The sequence below is a fragment of the Phalangium opilio genome, unplaced genomic scaffold (genome assembly GCF_054372755.1).
Source record: "Phalangium opilio isolate 3A_F unplaced genomic scaffold, DU_Popi_V2 ptg000031l_1, whole genome shotgun sequence".
Taxonomy (NCBI): Eukaryota; Metazoa; Arthropoda; class Arachnida; order Opiliones; family Phalangiidae; genus Phalangium; species Phalangium opilio.
Genome location: NW_028324158.1, coordinates 569,967 through 587,662, shown reverse-complemented (window position 1 = coordinate 587,662; position 17,696 = coordinate 569,967). Strand labels below are relative to the sequence as shown.

The window sequence follows — 17,696 nt, the reverse complement described above, 5'->3', positions numbered from 1 at the left end:
AATAACTGACGAACATTTAATTTTTGGGTTTCCGTGGCGCAATGGTTAGAGCGTTCAGCTGTTAACCGAAAGTTGGTGGTTCGAGCCCACCCGGGAGCGGTGTTGTGAGCTCTCACATGTAACGTAAAAAGCCAAAGTTTTTTCACAATACCTGACGAACATTTAATCTTTGGGCTTCCGTTGCGCAATGGTTAACGCCGTCGGCTGTTAACCAAAAGGTTGGTGGTTCGAGCCCATCCGGGAGCGGTGTTGTGAGGTCTTAGATGTAACGTAAAAAGTCAAAGCTTTTCCACTATACCTGACAAACATTTAATCTTTGGGCTTCCGTTGCACAATGGTTAACGCCGTCGGCTGTTAACCGAAAGGTTGGTGGTTCGAGCCCATCCGGGAGCGGTGTTGTGAGGTCTTAGATGTAACGTAAAATTCAGAGTTTTTTAAAAATATCTGACGAACATTTAATTTTTGGGCTTCCGTGGCGCAATGGTTAGCGCGTTCAGCTGTTATTCAAAAGGTTTGTGGTTCGAACCCATCCGGGAGGGGTGTTTTGAAGTCTCGGATGTGACGTAAAAAGTCAGAGTTTTTCCACAACACCTGACGACCATTTCATTTCTGAGCTTCCTTGGCTCGAAGGTTAGCGCGTTCGAATGTTAACCAAAAGGTTGGTGGTTCGAGCCCACCCGGCTGCCGTGTTGTGAAGTCTCAAATGTAACGTAAAAAGCCAAAGATTTTCCACAATACCTGACGACCGTTTAATTTTTGAGCTTCCGTGGCGCAATGGTTAGCGCGTTCGGCTGTTAACCGAAAGGTTGGTGGTTCGAGCCCACCCGGGAGCGGTGTTGTGAGATCTCAAACGTAATGTCAAATGCCAAAGTTTTTCCACAATACCTGACGAACATTTAATCTTTGGGCTTCCGTTGCGCAATGGTTAACGCCGTCGGCTGTTAACCGAAAGGTTGGTGGTTCGAGCCCATCCGGGAGCGGTGTTGTGAGGTCTTAGATGTAACGTAAAATTCAAAGTTTTTTAAAAATAACTGACGAACATTTAATTTTTGGGCTTCTGTGGCGCAATGGTTAGCGCGTTCGGCTGTTAACCGAAAGGTTGGTGGTTCGAGCCCACCCGGGAGCGGTGTTGTGAGCTCTCACATGTAACGTAAAAAGCCAAAGTGTTTCCACAATACCCGACGACCATTTAATTTTTGGGCTTCCGTGGCGCAATGGTTAGCGCGTTCGGCTGTTAACCGAAAGGTTGGTGGTTCGAGCCCATCCGTGAGCGGTGTTGTGAGGTCTCAGATGTGACGTAAAAAGTCAAAGTTTTTCCACAATACCTGACGAACATTTAATCTTTGGGCTTCCGTTGCGCAATGGTTAACGCCGTCGGCTGTTAACCGAAAGGTTGGTGGTTCGAGCCCATCCGGGAGCGGTGTTGTGAGGTCTTAGATGTGACGTAAAATTCAGAGTTTTTTAAAAATAACTGACGAACATTTAATTTTTGGGTTTCCGTGGCGCAATGGTTAGAGCGTTCAGCTGTTATTCAAAAGGTTTGTGGTTCGAGCCCATCCGGGAGCGGTGTTGTGAAGTCTCAGATGTGACATAAAAAGTCAAAGCTTTTCCACTATACCTGACAAACATTTAATCTTTGGGCTTCCGTTGCACAATGGTTAACGCCGTCGGCTGTTAACCGAAAGGTTGGTGGTTCGAGCCCATCCGGGAGCGGTGTTGTGAGGTCTTAGATGTAACGTAAAATTCAGAGTTTTTTAAAAATATCTGACGAACATTTAATTTTTGGGCTTCCGTGGCGCAATGGTTAGCGCGTTCAGCTGTTATTCAAAAGGTTTGTGGTTCGAACCCATCCGGGAGGGGTGTTTTGAAGTCTCGGATGTGACGTAAAAAGTCAGAGTTTTTCCACAACACCTGACGACCATTTCATTTCTGAGCTTCCTTGGCTCGAAGGTTAGCGCGTTCGAATGTTAACCAAAAGGTTGGTGGTTCGAGCCCACCCGGCTGCCGTGTTGTGAAGTCTCAAATTTAACGTAAAAAGCCAAAGTTTTCCACAATACCTGACGACCGTTTAATTTTTGAGCTTCCGTGGCGCAATGGTTAGCGCGTTCGGCTGTTAACCGAAAGGTTGGTGGTTCGAGCCCACCCGGGAGCGGTGTTGTGAGCTCTCAAATGTAACGTAAAAAGCCAAAGTTTTTCCACAATACCTGACGACCGTTTAATTTTTGAGCTTCCGTGGCGAAATGGTTAGCGCGTTCGGCTGTTAACCGAAAGGTTGGTGGTTCGAGCCCACCCGGGGGCGGTGTTTTGAGATCTCAAACGTAATGTCAAATGCCAAAGTTTTTCCACAATACCTGACGAACATTTAATCTTTGGGCTTCCGTTGCGCAATGGTTAACGCCGTCGGCTGTTAACCGAAAGGTTGGTGGTTCGAGCCCATCCGGGAGCGGTGTTGTGAGGTCTTAGATGTAACGTAAAATTCAAAGTTTTTTAAAAATAACTGACGAACATTTAATTTTTGGGCTTCTGTGGCGCAATGGTTAGCGCGGTCGGCTGTTAACCGAAAGGTTGGTGGTTCGAGCCGACCCGGGAGCGGTGTTGTGAGCTCTCACATGTAACGTAAAAAGCCAAAGTGTTTCCACAATACCCGACGACCATTTAATTTTTGGGCTTCCGTGGCGCAATGGTTAGCGCGTTCGGCTGTTAACCGAAAGGTTGGTGGTTCGAGCCCATCCGTGAGCGGTGTTGTGAGGTCTCAGATGTGACGTAAAATGTCAAAGTTTTTCCACAATACCTGACGAACATTTAATCTTTGGGCTTCCGTTGCGCAATGGTTAACGCCGTCGGCTGTTAACCAAAAGGTTGGTGGTTCGAGCCCATCCGGGAGCGGTGTTGTGAGGTCTTAGATGTAACGTAAAATTCAGAGTTTTTTAAAAATAACTGACGAACATTTAATTTTTGGGTTTCCGTGGCGCAATGGTTAGAGCGTTCAGCTGTTAACCGAAAGTTGGTGGTTCGAGCCCACCCGGGAGCGGTGTTGTGAGCTCTCACATGTAACGTAAAAAGCCAAAGTTTTTCCACAATACCTGACGAACATTTAATCTTTGGGCTTCCGTTGCGCAATGGTTAACGCCGTCGGCTGGTAACCAAAAGGTTGGTGGTTCGAGCCCATCCGGGAGCGGTGTTGTGAGGTCTTAGATGTAACGTAAAATTCAGAGTTATTTAAAAATAACTGACGAACATTTAATGTTTGGTCTTCCGTGGCGCAATGGTTAGAGCGTTCAGCTGTTATTCAAACGGTTTCTGGTTCGAGCCCATCCGGGAGCGGTGTTGTGAAGTCTCAGATGTGACATAAAAAGTCAAAGCTTTTCCACTATACCTGACAAACATTTAATCTTTGGGCTTCCGTTGCACAATGGTTAACGCCGTCGGCTGTTAACCGAAAGGTTGGTGGTTCGAGCCCATCCGGGAGCGGTGTTGTGAGGTCTTAGATGTAACGTAAAATTCAGAGTTTTTTAAAAATATCTGACGAACATTTAATTTTTGGGCTTCCGTGGCGCAATGGTTAGCGCGTTCAGCTGTTATTCAAAAGGTTTGTGGTTCGAACCCATCCGGGAGGGGTGTTTTGAAGTCTCGGATGTGACGTAAAAAGTCAGAGTTTTTCCACAACACCTGACGACCATTTCATTTCTGAGCTTCCTTGGCTCGAAGGTTAGCGCGTTCGAATGTTAACCAAAAGGTTGGTGGTTCGAGCCCACCCGGCTGCCGTGTTGTGAAGTCTCAAATTTAACGTAAAAAGCCAAAGTTTTCCACAATACCTGACGACCGTTTAATTTTTGAGCTTCCGTGGCGCAATGGTTAGCGCGTTCGGCTGTTAACCGAAAGGTTGGTGGTTCGAGCCCACCCGGGAGCGGTGTTGTGAGCTCTCAAATGTAACGTAAAAAGCCAAAGTTTTTCCACAACACCTGACGACCATTTCATTTCTGAGCTTCCTTGGCTCGAAGGTTAGCGCGTTCGAATGTTAACCAAAAGGTTGGTGGTTCGAGCCCACCCGGCTGCCGTGTTGTGAAGTCTCAAATTTAACGTAAAAAGCCAAAGTTTTCCACAATACCTGACGACCGTTTAATTTTTGAGCTTCCGTGGCGAAATGGTTAGCGCGTTCGGCTGTTAACCGAAAGGTTGGTGGTTCGAGCCCACCCGGGGGCGGTGTTTTGAGATCTCAAACGTAATGTCAAATGCCAAAGTTTTTCCACAATACCTGACGAACATTTAATCTTTGGGCTTCCGTTGCGCAATGGTTAACGCCGTCGGCTGTTAACCGAAAGGTTGGTGGTTCGAGCCCATCCGGGAGCGGTGTTGTGAGGTCTTAGATGTAACGTAAAATTCAAAGTTTTTTAAAAATAACTGACGAACATTTAATTTTTGGGCTTCTGTGGCGCAATGGTTAGCGCGGTCGGCTGTTAACCGAAAGGTTGGTGGTTCGAGCCGACCCGGGAGCGGTGTTGTGAGCTCTCACATGTAACGTAAAAAGCCAAAGTGTTTCCACAATACCCGACGACCATTTAATTTTTGGGCTTCCGTGGCGCAATGGTTAGCGCGTTCGGCTGTTAACCGAAAGGTTGGTGGTTCGAGCCCATCCGTGAGCGGTGTTGTGAGGTCTCAGATGTGACGTAAAATGTCAAAGTTTTTCCACAATACCTGACGAACATTTAATCTTTGGGCTTCCGTTGCGCAATGGTTAACGCCGTCGGCTGTTAACCAAAAGGTTGGTGGTTCGAGCCCATCCGGGAGCGGTGTTGTGAGGTCTTAGATGTAACGTAAAATTCAGAGTTTTTTAAAAATAACTGACGAACATTTAATTTTTGGGTTTCCGTGGCGCAATGGTTAGAGCGTTCAGCTGTTAACCGAAAGTTGGTGGTTCGAGCCCACCCGGGAGCGGTGTTGTGAGCTCTCACATGTAACGTAAAAAGCCAAAGTTTTTCCACAATACCTGACGAACATTTAATCTTTGGGCTTCCGTTGCGCAATGGTTAACGCCGTCGGCTGTTAACCAAAAGGTTGGTGGTTCGAGCCCATCCGGGAGCGGTGTTGTGAGGTCTTAGATGTAACGTAAAATTCAGAGTTTTTTAAAAATAACTGACGAACATTTAATTTTTGGGCTTCCGTGGCGCAATGGTTAGAGCGTTCAGCTGTTATTCAAAAGGTTTGTGGTTCGAGCCCATCCGGGAGCGGTGTTGTGAAGTCTCAGATGTGACGTAAAAAGTCAAAGCTTTTCCACTATACCTGACAAACATTTAATCTTTGGGCTTCCGTTGCACAATGGTTAACGCCGTCGGCTGTTAACCGAAAGGTTGGTGGTTCGAGCCCATCCGGGAGCGGTGTTGTGAGGTCTTAGATGTAACGTAAAATTCAGAGTTATTTAAAAATAACTGACGAACATTTAATGTTTGGTCTTCCGTGGCGCAATGGTTAGAGCGTTCAGCTGTTATTCAAACGGTTTGTGGTTCGAGCCCATCCGGGAGCGGTGTTGTGAAGTCTCAGATGTGACGTAAAAAGTCAAAGTTTTTCATCAATACCTGACGAACATTTAATCTTTGGGCTTCCGTGTCGCAAGGGTTAGCGCGTTCGGCTGTTAACCGAAAGGTTGGTGGTTCGAGCCCTCCCGGGAGCGGTGTTGTGAGATCTCACATGTAACGTAAAAAGTCAAAGTTTTTCCACAATACCTGACGAACATTTAATCTTTGGGCTTCCGTTGCGCAATGGTTAACGCCGTCGGCTGTTAACCGAAAGGTTGGTGGTTCGAGCCCATCCGGGAGCGGTGTTGTGAGGTCTTAGATGTAACGTAAAATTCAGAGTTTTTTAAAAATATCTGACGAACATTTAATTTTTGGGCTTCCGTGGCGCAATGGTTAGCGCGTTCAGCTGTTATTCAAAAGGTTTGTGGTTCGAGCCCATCCGGGAGCGGTGTTTTGAAGTCTCGGATGTGACGTAAAAAGTCAGAGTTTTTCCACAATACCTGACGACCATTTCATTTCTGAGCTTGCTTGGCTCGAAGGTTAGCGCGTTCGGATGTTAACCAAAAGGTTGGTGGTTCGAGCCCACCCGGCTGCCGTGTTGTGAAGTCTCAAATGTAACGTAAAAAGCCAAAGTTTTTCCACAATACCTGACGACCGTTTAATTTTTGAGCTTCCGTGGCGCAATGGTTACCGCGTTCGGCTGTTAACCGAAAGGTTGGTGGTTCGAGCCCATCCGGGAGCGGTGTTGTGAGGTCTTAGATGTAACGTAAAATTCAGAGTTTTTTAAAAATAACTGACGAACATTTAATTTTTGGTCTTCCGTGGCGCAATGGTTAGAGCGTTCAGCTGTTATTCAAAAGGTTTGTGGTTCGAGCCCATCCGGGAGCGGTGTTGTGAAGTCTCAAATGTAACGTAAAAAGCCAAAGTTTTTCCACAATACCTGACGACCGTTTAATTTTTGAGCTTCCGTGGCGCAATGGTTACCGCGTTCGGATGTTAACCAAAAGGTTGGTGGTTCGAGCCCACCCGGCTGCCGTGTTGTGAAGTCTCAAATGTAACGTAAAAATCCAAAGTTTTTCTACAATACCTGACGAACATTTAATCTTTGGGCTTCCGTTGCGCAATGGTTAACGCCGTCGGCTGTTAACCGAAAGGTTGGTGGTTCGAGCCCATCCGGGAGCGGTGTTGTGAGGTCTTAGATGTAACGTAAAATTCAGAGTTTTTTAAAAATACCTGACGAACATTTAATCTTTGGGCTTCTGTGGCGCAATGGTTAGCGCGTTCGGCTGTTAACCGAAAGGTTGGTGGTTCGAGCCCACCCGGAAGCGGTGTTGTGAGATCTCACATGTAACGTAAAAATACAAAGTTTTTCCACAATACCTGACGAACATTTAATCTTTGGGCTTCCGTGGCGCAATGGTTAGCGCGTTCGGCTGTTAACCGAAAGGTTGGTGGTTCGAGCCCATCCGGGAGCGGTGTTGTGAGGTCTTAGATGTAACGTAAAATTCAGAGTTTTTTAAAAATACCTGACGAACATTTAATCTTTGGGCTTCTGTGGCGCAATGGTTAGCGCGTTCGGCTGTTAACCGAAAGGTTGGTGGTTCGAGCCCACCCGGGAGCGGTGTTGTGAGATCTCACATGTAACGTAAAAATCCAAAGTTTTTCCACAATACCTGACGACCATTTCATTTCTGAGCTTCCTTGGCTCGAAGGTTAGCGCGTTCGGATGTTAACCAAAAGGTTGGTGGTTCGAGCCCACCCGGCTGCCGTGTTGTGAAGTCTCAAATGTAACGTAAAAAGCCAAAGTTTTTCCACAATACCTGACGACCGTTTAATTTTTGAGCATCCGTGGCGCAATGGTTACCGCGTTCGGCTGTTAACCGAAAGGTTGGTGGTTCGAGCCCACCCGGGAGCGGTGTTGTGAAATCTCACATGTAACGTAAAAATCCAAAGTTTTTCCACAATACCTGACGAACATTTAATCTTTGGGCTTCCGTTGCGCAATGGTTAACGCCGTCGGCTGTTAACCGAAAGGTTGGTGGTTCGAGCCCATCCGGGAGCGGTGTTGTGAGGTCTTAGATGTAACGTAAAATTCAAAGTTTTTTAAAAATAACTGACGAACATTTAATTTTTGGGCTTCTGTGGCGCAATGGTTAGCGCGGTCGGCTGTTAACCGAAAGGTTGGTGGTTCGAGCCGACCCGGGAGCGGTGTTGTGAGCTCTCACATGTAACGTAAAAAGCCAAAGTGTTTCCACAATACCCGACGACCATTTAATTTTTGGGCTTCCGTGGCGCAATGGTTAGCGCGTTCGGCTGTTAACCGAAAGGTTGGTGGTTCGAGCCCATCCGTGAGCGGTGTTGTGAGGTCTCAGATGTGACGTAAAATGTCAAAGTTTTTCCACAATACCTGACGAACATTTAATCTTTGGGCTTCCGTTGCGCAATGGTTAACGCCGTCGGCTGTTAACCAAAAGGTTGGTGGTTCGAGCCCATCCGGGAGCGGTGTTGTGAGGTCTTAGATGTAACGTAAAATTCAGAGTTTTTTAAAAATAACTGACGAACATTTAATTTTTGGGTTTCCGTGGCGCAATGGTTAGAGCGTTCAGCTGTTAACCGAAAGTTGGTGGTTCGAGCCCACCCGGGAGCGGTGTTGTGAGCTCTCACATGTAACGTAAAAAGCCAAAGTTTTTCCACAATACCTGACGAACATTTAATCTTTGGGCTTCCGTTGCGCAATGGTTAACGCCGTCGGCTGTTAACCAAAAGGTTGGTGGTTCGAGCCCATCCGGGAGCGGTGTTGTGAGGTCTTAGATGTAACGTAAAATTCAGAGTTTTTTAAAAATAACTGACGAACATTTAATTTTTGGGCTTCCGTGGCGCAATGGTTAGAGCGTTCAGCTGTTATTCAAAAGGTTTGTGGTTCGAGCCCATCCGGGAGCGGTGTTGTGAAGTCTCAGATGTGACGTAAAAAGTCAAAGCTTTTCCACTATACCTGACAAACATTTAATCTTTGGGCTTCCGTTGCACAATGGTTAACGCCGTCGGCTGTTAACCGAAAGGTTGGTGGTTCGAGCCCATCCGGGAGCGGTGTTGTGAGGTCTTAGATGTAACGTAAAATTCAGAGTTATTTAAAAATAACTGACGAACATTTAATGTTTGGTCTTCCGTGGCGCAATGGTTAGAGCGTTCAGCTGTTATTCAAACGGTTTGTGGTTCGAGCCCATCCGGGAGCGGTGTTGTGAAGTCTCAGATGTGACGTAAAAAGTCAAAGTTTTTCATCAATACCTGACGAACATTTAATCTTTGGGCTTCCGTGTCGCAAGGGTTAGCGCGTTCGGCTGTTAACCGAAAGGTTGGTGGTTCGAGCCCTCCCGGGAGCGGTGTTGTGAGATCTCACATGTAACGTAAAAAGTCAAAGTTTTTCCACAATACCTGACGAACATTTAATCTTTGGGCTTCCGTTGCGCAATGGTTAACGCCGTCGGCTGTTAACCGAAAGGTTGGTGGTTCGAGCCCATCCGGGAGCGGTGTTGTGAGGTCTTAGATGTAACGTAAAATTCAGAGTTTTTTAAAAATATCTGACGAACATTTAATTTTTGGGCTTCCGTGGCGCAATGGTTAGCGCGTTCAGCTGTTATTCAAAAGGTTTGTGGTTCGAGCCCATCCGGGAGCGGTGTTTTGAAGTCTCGGATGTGACGTAAAAAGTCAGAGTTTTTCCACAATACCTGACGACCATTTCATTTCTGAGCTTGCTTGGCTCGAAGGTTAGCGCGTTCGGATGTTAACCAAAAGGTTGGTGGTTCGAGCCCACCCGGCTGCCGTGTTGTGAAGTCTCAAATGTAACGTAAAAAGCCAAAGTTTTTCCACAATACCTGACGACCGTTTAATTTTTGAGCTTCCGTGGCGCAATGGTTACCGCGTTCGGCTGTTAACCGAAAGGTTGGTGGTTCGAGCCGACCCGGGAGCGGTGTTGTGAGCTCTCACATGTAACGTAAAAAGCCAAAGTGTTTCCACAATACCCGACGACCATTTAATTTTTGGGCTTCCGTGGCGCAATGGTTAGCGCGTTCGGCTGTTAACCGAAAGGTTGGTGGTTCGAGCCCATCCGTGAGCGGTGTTGTGAGGTCTCAGATGTGACGTAAAATGTCAAAGTTTTTCCACAATACCTGACGAACATTTAATCTTTGGGCTTCCGTTGCGCAATGGTTAACGCCGTCGGCTGTTAACCAAAAGGTTGGTGGTTCGAGCCCATCCGGGAGCGGTGTTGTGAGGTCTTAGATGTAACGTAAAATTCAGAGTTTTTTAAAAATAACTGACGAACATTTAATTTTTGGGTTTCCGTGGCGCAATGGTTAGAGCGTTCAGCTGTTAACCGAAAGTTGGTGGTTCGAGCCCACCCGGGAGCGGTGTTGTGAGCTCTCACATGTAACGTAAAAAGCCAAAGTTTTTCCACAATACCTGACGAACATTTAATCTTTGGGCTTCCGTTGCGCAATGGTTAACGCCGTCGGCTGTTAACCAAAAGGTTGGTGGTTCGAGCCCATCCGGGAGCGGTGTTGTGAGGTCTTAGATGTAACGTAAAATTCAGAGTTTTTTAAAAATAACTGACGAACATTTAATTTTTGGGCTTCCGTGGCGCAATGGTTAGAGCGTTCAGCTGTTATTCAAAAGGTTTGTGGTTCGAGCCCATCCGGGAGCGGTGTTGTGAAGTCTCAGATGTGACGTAAAAAGTCAAAGCTTTTCCACTATACCTGACAAACATTTAATCTTTGGGCTTCCGTTGCACAATGGTTAACGCCGTCGGCTGTTAACCGAAAGGTTGGTGGTTCGAGCCCATCCGGGAGCGGTGTTGTGAGGTCTTAGATGTAACGTAAAATTCAGAGTTATTTAAAAATAACTGACGAACATTTAATGTTTGGTCTTCCGTGGCGCAATGGTTAGAGCGTTCAGCTGTTATTCAAACGGTTTGTGGTTCGAGCCCATCCGGGAGCGGTGTTGTGAAGTCTCAGATGTGACGTAAAAAGTCAAAGTTTTTCATCAATACCTGACGAACATTTAATCTTTGGGCTTCCGTGTCGCAAGGGTTAGCGCGTTCGGCTGTTAACCGAAAGGTTGGTGGTTCGAGCCCTCCCGGGAGCGGTGTTGTGAGATCTCACATGTAACGTAAAAAGTCAAAGTTTTTCCACAATACCTGACGAACATTTAATCTTTGGGCTTCCGTTGCGCAATGGTTAACGCCGTCGGCTGTTAACCGAAAGGTTGGTGGTTCGAGCCCATCCGGGAGCGGTGTTGTGAGGTCTTAGATGTAACGTAAAATTCAGAGTTTTTTAAAAATATCTGACGAACATTTAATTTTTGGGCTTCCGTGGCGCAATGGTTAGCGCGTTCAGCTGTTATTCAAAAGGTTTGTGGTTCGAGCCCATCCGGGAGCGGTGTTTTGAAGTCTCGGATGTGACGTAAAAAGTCAGAGTTTTTCCACAATACCTGACGACCATTTCATTTCTGAGCTTGCTTGGCTCGAAGGTTAGCGCGTTCGGATGTTAACCAAAAGGTTGGTGGTTCGAGCCCACCCGGCTGCCGTGTTGTGAAGTCTCAAATGTAACGTAAAAAGCCAAAGTTTTTCCACAATACCTGACGACCGTTTAATTTTTGAGCTTCCGTGGCGCAATGGTTACCGCGTTCGGCTGTTAACCGAAAGGTTGGTGGTTCGAGCCCATCCGGGAGCGGTGTTGTGAGGTCTTAGATGTAACGTAAAATTCAGAGTTTTTTAAAAATAACTGACGAACATTTAATTTTTGGTCTTCCGTGGCGCAATGGTTAGAGCGTTCAGCTGTTATTCAAAAGGTTTGTGGTTCGAGCCCATCCGGGAGCGGTGTTGTGAAGTCTCAAATGTAACGTAAAAAGCCAAAGTTTTTCCACAATACCTGACGACCGTTTAATTTTTGAGCTTCCGTGGCGCAATGGTTACCGCGTTCGGATGTTAACCAAAAGGTTGGTGGTTCGAGCCCACCCGGCTGCCGTGTTGTGAAGTCTCAAATGTAACGTAAAAATCCAAAGTTTTTCTACAATACCTGACGAACATTTAATCTTTGGGCTTCCGTTGCGCAATGGTTAACGCCGTCGGCTGTTAACCGAAAGGTTGGTGGTTCGAGCCCATCCGGGAGCGGTGTTGTGAGGTCTTAGATGTAACGTAAAATTCAGAGTTTTTTAAAAATACCTGACGAACATTTAATCTTTGGGCTTCTGTGGCGCAATGGTTAGCGCGTTCGGCTGTTAACCGAAAGGTTGGTGGTTCGAGCCCACCCGGAAGCGGTGTTGTGAGATCTCACATGTAACGTAAAAATACAAAGTTTTTCCACAATACCTGACGAACATTTAATCTTTGGGCTTCCGTGGCGCAATGGTTAGCGCGTTCGGCTGTTAACCGAAAGGTTGGTGGTTCGAGCCCATCCGGGAGCGGTGTTGTGAGGTCTTAGATGTAACGTAAAATTCAGAGTTTTTTAAAAATACCTGACGAACATTTAATCTTTGGGCTTCTGTGGCGCAATGGTTAGCGCGTTCGGCTGTTAACCGAAAGGTTGGTGGTTCGAGCCCACCCGGGAGCGGTGTTGTGAGATCTCACATGTAACGTAAAAATCCAAAGTTTTTCCACAATACCTGACGACCATTTCATTTCTGAGCTTCCTTGGCTCGAAGGTTAGCGCGTTCGGATGTTAACCAAAAGGTTGGTGGTTCGAGCCCACCCGGCTGCCGTGTTGTGAAGTCTCAAATGTAACGTAAAAAGCCAAAGTTTTTCCACAATACCTGACGACCGTTTAATTTTTGAGCATCCGTGGCGCAATGGTTACCGCGTTCGGCTGTTAACCGAAAGGTTGGTGGTTCGAGCCCACCCGGGAGCGGTGTTGTGAAATCTCACATGTAACGTAAAAATCCAAAGTTTTTCCACAATACCTGACGAACATTTAATCTTTGGGCTTCCGTTGCGCAATGGTTAACGCCGTCGGCTGTTAACCGAAAGGTTGGTGGTTCGAGCCCATCCGGGAGCGGTGTTGTGAGGTCTTAGATGTAACGTAAAATTCAGAGTTTTTTAAAAATACCTGACGAACATTTAATCTTTGGGCTTCTGTGGCGCAATGGTTAGCGCGTTCGGCTGTTAACCGAAAGGTTGGTGGTTCGAGCCCACCCGGGAGCGGTGTTGTGAGATCTCACATGTAACGTAAAAATCCAAAGTTTTTCCACAATACCTGACGACCATTTCATTTCTGAGCTTCCTTGGCTCGAAGGTTAGCGCGTTCGGATGTTAACCAAAAGGTTGGTGGTTCGAGCCCACCCGGCTGCCGTGTTGTGAAGTCTCAAATGTAAAGTAAAAAGCCAAAGTTTTTCCACAATACCTGACGACCGTTTAATTTTTGAGCTTCCGTGGCGCAATGGTTAGCGCGTTCGGCTGTTCACCGAAAGGTTGGTGGTTCGAGCCCACCCGGGAGCGGTGTTGTGAGATCTCAAACGTAATGTCAAATGCCAAAGTTTTTCCACAATTTCTGACGAACATTTAATCTTTGGGCTTCCGTGGCGCAATGGTTAGCGCGTTCGGCTGTTAATTGAAAGGTTGGTGGTTCGAGACCGTCCGGGAGCGGTGTTGTGAGGTCTCAGATGTGACGTAAAAAGTCAAAGTTTTTCCACAATACCTGACGAACATTTAATCTTTGGGCTTCCGTTGCGCAATGGTTAACGCTGTCGGCTGTTAACCGAAAGGTTGGTGTTTCTAGCCCATCCGGGTGCGGTGTTGTGAGGTCTTAGATGTAACGTAAAATTCAGAGTTTTTTAAAAATTACTGACGAACATTTAATTTTTGGGCTTCCGTGGCGCAATGGTTAGCGCGTTCGGCTGTTAACCGAAAGGTTGGTGGTTCGAGTCCATCCGGGAGCGGTGTTGTGAGGTCTTAGATGTAACGTAAAATTCAGAGTTTTTTAAAAATACCTGACGAACATTTAATCTTTGGGCTTCTGTGGCGCAATGGTTAGCGCGTTCGGCTGTTAACCGAAAGGTTGGTGGTTCGAGCCCACCCGGGAGCGTGTTGTGAGATCTCACATGTAACGTAAAAATCCAAAGTTTTTTAAAAATATCTGACGAACATTTAATTTTTGGGCTTCCGTGGCGCAATGGTTAGCGCGTTCAGCTGTTATTCAAAAGGTTTGTGGTTCGAGCCCATCCGGGAGCGGTGTTTTGAAGTCTCGGATGTGACGTAAAAAGTCAGAGTTTTTCCACAATACCTGACGACCATTTCATTCCTGAGCTTCCTTGGCTCGAAGGTTAGCGCGTTCGGATGTTAACCAAAAGGTTGGTGGTTCGAGCCCACCCGGCTGCCGTGTTGTGAAGTCTCAAATGTAACGTAAAAAGCCAAAGTTTTTCCACAATACCTGACGACCGTTTAATTTTTGAGCTTCCGTGGCGCAATGGTTAGCGCGTTCGGCTGTTAACCGAAAGGTTGGTGGTTCGAGCCCACCCGGGAGCGGTGTTGTGAGATCTCAAACGTAATGTCAAATGCCAAAGTTTTTCCACAATACCTGACGACCATTTAATTTTTGAGCTTCCGTGGCGCAATGGTTAGCGCGTTCGGCTGTTAACCGAAAGGTTGGTGGTTCGAGCCCACCCAGGAGCGGTGTTGTGAAATCTCACATGTAACGTAAAAATCCAAAGTTTTTCCACAATACCTGACGAACATTTAATCTTTGGGCTTCCGTTGCGCAATGGTTAACGCCGTCGGCTGTTAACTGAAAGGTTGGTGGTTCGAGCCCATCCGGGAGCGGTGTTGTGAGGTCTTAGATGTAACGTAAAATTCAGAGTTTTTTAAAAATACCTGACGAACATTTAATCTTTGGGCTTCTGTGGCGCAATGGTTAGCGCGTTCGGCTGTTAACCGAAAGGTTGGTGGTTCGAGCCCACCCGAGAGCGGTGTTGTGAGATGTCACATGTAACGTAAAAATCCAAAGTTTTTCCACAATACCTGACGAACATTTAATCTTTGGGCTTCCGTTGCGCAATGGTTAACGCCGTCGGCTGTTAACTTAAAGGTTGGTGGTTCGAGCCCATCCGGGAGCGGTGTTGTGAGGTCTTAGATGTAACGTAAAATTCAGAGTTTTTTAAAAATAACTGACGAACATTTAATTTTTGGGCTTCCGTGGCACAATGGTTAGCGCGTTCGGCTGTTAACCGAAAGGTTGGTGGTTCGAGCCCATCCGGGAGCGGTGTTGTGAGGTCTTAGGTGTAACGTAAAATTCAGAGTTTTTTAAAAATACCTGACGAACATTTAATCTTTGGGCTTCTGTGGCGCAATGGTTAGCGCGTTCGGCTGTTAACCGAAAGGTTGGTGGTTCGAGCCCACCCGGGAGCGGTGTTGTGAGATCTCACATGTAACGTAAAAATCCAAAGTTTTTTAAAAATATCTGACGAACATTTAATTTTTGGGCTTCCGTGGCGCAATGGTTAGCGCGTTCAGCTGTTATTCAAAAGGTTTGTGGTTCGAGCCCATCCGGGAGCGGTGTTTTGAAGTCTCGGATGTGACGTAAAAAGTCAGAGTTTTTCCACAATACCTGACGACCATTTCATTTCTGAGCTTCCTTGGCTCGAAGGTTAGCGCGTTCGGATGTTAACCAAAAGGTTGGTGGTTCGAGCCCACCCGGCTGTTGTGTTGTGAAGTCTCAAATGTAACGTAAAAAGCCAAAGTTTTTCCACAATACCTGACGACCGTTTAATTTTTGAGCTTCCGTGGCGCAATGGTTAGCGCGTTCGGCTGTTAACCGAAAGGTTGGTGGTTCGAGCCCACCCGGGAGCGGTGTTGTGAGATCTCAAACGTAATGTCAAATGCCAAAGTTTTTCCACAATACCTGACGACCATTTAATTTTTGAGCTTCCGTGGCGCAATGGTTAGCGCGTTCGGCTGTTAACCGAAAGGTTGGTGGTTCGAGCCCACCCAGGAGCGGTGTTGTGAAATCTCACATGTAACGTAAAAATCCAAAGTTTTTCCACAATACCTGACGAACATTTAATCTTTGGGCTTCCGTTGCGCAATGGTTAACGCCGTCGGCTGTTAACTGAAAGGTTGGTGGTTCGAGCCCATCCGGGAGCGGTGTCGTGAGGTCTTAGATGTAACGTAAAATTCAGAGTTTTTTAAAAATACCTGACGAACATTTAATCTTTGGGCTTCTGTGGCGCAATGGTTAGCGCGTTCGGCTGTTAACCGAAAGGTTGGTGGTTCGAGCCCACCCGAGAGCGGTGTTGTGAGATGTCACATGTAACGTAAAAATCCAAAGTTTTTCCACAATACCTGACGAACATTTAATCTTTGGGCTTCCGTTGCGCAATGGTTAACGCCGTCGGCTGTTAACTTAAAGGTTGGTGGTTCGAGCCCATCCGGGAGCGGTGTTGTGAGGTCTTAGATGTAACGTAAAATTCAGAGTTTTTTAAAAATAACTGACGAACATTTAATTTTTGGGCTTCCGTGGCACAATGGTTAGCGCGTTCGGCTGTTAACCGAAAGGTTGGTGGTTCGAGCCCATCCGGAAGCGGTGTTGTGAGGTCTTAGGTGTAACGTAAAATTCAGAGTTTTTTAAAAATACCTGACGAACATTTAATCTTTGGGCTTCTGTGGCGCAATGGTTAGCGCGTTCGGCTGTTAACCGAAAGGTTGGTGGTTCGAGCCCACCCGGGAGCGGTGTTGTGAGATCTCACATGTAACGTAAAAATCCAAAGTTTTTTAAAAATATCTGACGAACATTTAATTTTTGGGCTTCCGTGGCGCAATGGTTAGCGCGTTCAGCTGTTATTCAAAAGGTTTGTGGTTCGAGCCCATCCGGGAGCGGTGTTTTGAAGTCTCGGATGTGACGTAAAAAGTCAGAGTTTTTCCACAATACCTGACGACCATTTCATTTCTGAGCTTCCTTGGCTCGAAGGTTAGCGCGTTCGGATGTTAACCAAAAGGTTGGTGGTTCGAGCCCACCCGGCTGCCGTGTTGTGAAGTCTCAAATGTAACGTAAAAAGCCAAAGTTTTTCCACAATACCTGACGACCGTTTAATTTTTGAGCTTCCGTGGCGCAATGGTTAGCGCGTTCGGCTGTTAACCGAAAGGTTGGTGGTTCGAGCCCACCCGGGAGCGGTGTTGTGAGATCTCAAACGTAATGTCAAATGCCAAAGTTTTTCCACAATACCTGACGACCATTTAATTTTTGAGCTTCCGTGGCGCAATGGTTAGCGCGTTCGGCTGTTAACCGAAAGGTTGGTGGTTCGAGCCCACCCAGGAGCGGTGTTGTGAAATCTCACATGTAACGTAAAAATCCAAAGTTTTTCCACAATACCTGACGAACATTTAATCTTTGGGCTTCTGTGGCGCAATGGTTAGCGCGTTCGGCTGTTAACCGAAAGGTTGGTGGTTCGAGCCCACCCGGGAGCGGTGTTGTGAGGTCTTAGATGTAACGTAAAATTCAGAGCTTTTAAAAATACCTGACGAACAATTAATCTTTGGGCTTCTGTGGCGCAATGGTTAGCGCGTTCGGCTGTTAACCGAAAGGTTGGTGGTTCGAGCCCACCCGGGAGCGGTGTTGTGAGATGTCACATGTAACGTAAAAATCCAAAGATTTTCCACAATACCTGACGAACATTTAATCTTTGGGCTTCCGTTGCGCAATGGTTAACGCCGTCGGCTGTTAACCGAAAGGTTGGTGGTTCGAGCCCATCCGGGAGCGGTGTTGTGAGGTCTTAGATGTAACGTAAAATTCAGAGTTTTTTAAAAATAACTGACGAACATTTAATTTTTGGGCTTCCGTGGCGCAATGGTTAGCGCGTTCAGCTGTTATTCAAAAGGTTTGTGGTTCGAGCCCATCCGGGAGCGGTGTTTTGAAGTCTCAGATGTGACGTAAAAAGTCAGAGTTTTTCCACAATACCTGACGACCATTTCATTTCTGAGCTTCCTTGGCTCGAAGGTTAGCGCGTTCGGATGTTAACCAAAAGGTTGGTGGTTCGAGCCCACCCGGCTGCCGTGTTGTGAAGTCTCAAATGTAACGTAAAAAGCCAAAGTTTTTCCACAATACCTGACGACCGTTTAATTTTTGAGCTTCCGTGGCGCAATGGTTAGCGCGTTCGGCTGTTAACCGAAAGGTTGGTGGTTCGAGCCCACCCGGGAGCGGTGTT

General features: G+C 46.7%; 7 non-coding genes across 7 annotated transcripts; all 7 read left to right on the top strand.

The window, feature by feature from the left end:
- Window positions 1–760: 760 nt before the first annotated feature.
- Window positions 761–833, top strand: TRNAN-GUU (transfer RNA asparagine (anticodon GUU)). Its single transcript has one exon. It is a non-coding gene; the product is annotated as a tRNA-Asn (tRNA).
- A 1,246-nt stretch (window positions 834–2,079) lies between these two features.
- On the top strand, window positions 2,080–2,152 carry TRNAN-GUU (transfer RNA asparagine (anticodon GUU)). The gene has a single exon. It is a non-coding gene; the product is annotated as a tRNA-Asn (tRNA).
- Window positions 2,153–3,837: 1,685 nt separating this feature from the next.
- Window positions 3,838–3,910, top strand: TRNAN-GUU (transfer RNA asparagine (anticodon GUU)). The gene has a single exon. It is a non-coding gene; the product is annotated as a tRNA-Asn (tRNA).
- A 10,042-nt stretch (window positions 3,911–13,952) lies between these two features.
- On the top strand, window positions 13,953–14,025 carry TRNAN-GUU (transfer RNA asparagine (anticodon GUU)). Its single transcript has one exon. It is a non-coding gene; the product is annotated as a tRNA-Asn (tRNA).
- Window positions 14,026–15,272: 1,247 nt separating this feature from the next.
- Window positions 15,273–15,345, top strand: TRNAN-GUU (transfer RNA asparagine (anticodon GUU)). The gene has a single exon. It is a non-coding gene; the product is annotated as a tRNA-Asn (tRNA).
- A 1,247-nt stretch (window positions 15,346–16,592) lies between these two features.
- On the top strand, window positions 16,593–16,665 carry TRNAN-GUU (transfer RNA asparagine (anticodon GUU)). Its single transcript has one exon. It is a non-coding gene; the product is annotated as a tRNA-Asn (tRNA).
- A 953-nt stretch (window positions 16,666–17,618) lies between these two features.
- TRNAN-GUU (transfer RNA asparagine (anticodon GUU)) lies at window positions 17,619–17,691 on the top strand. Its single transcript has one exon. It is a non-coding gene; the product is annotated as a tRNA-Asn (tRNA).
- Window positions 17,692–17,696: the final 5 nt, after the last annotated feature.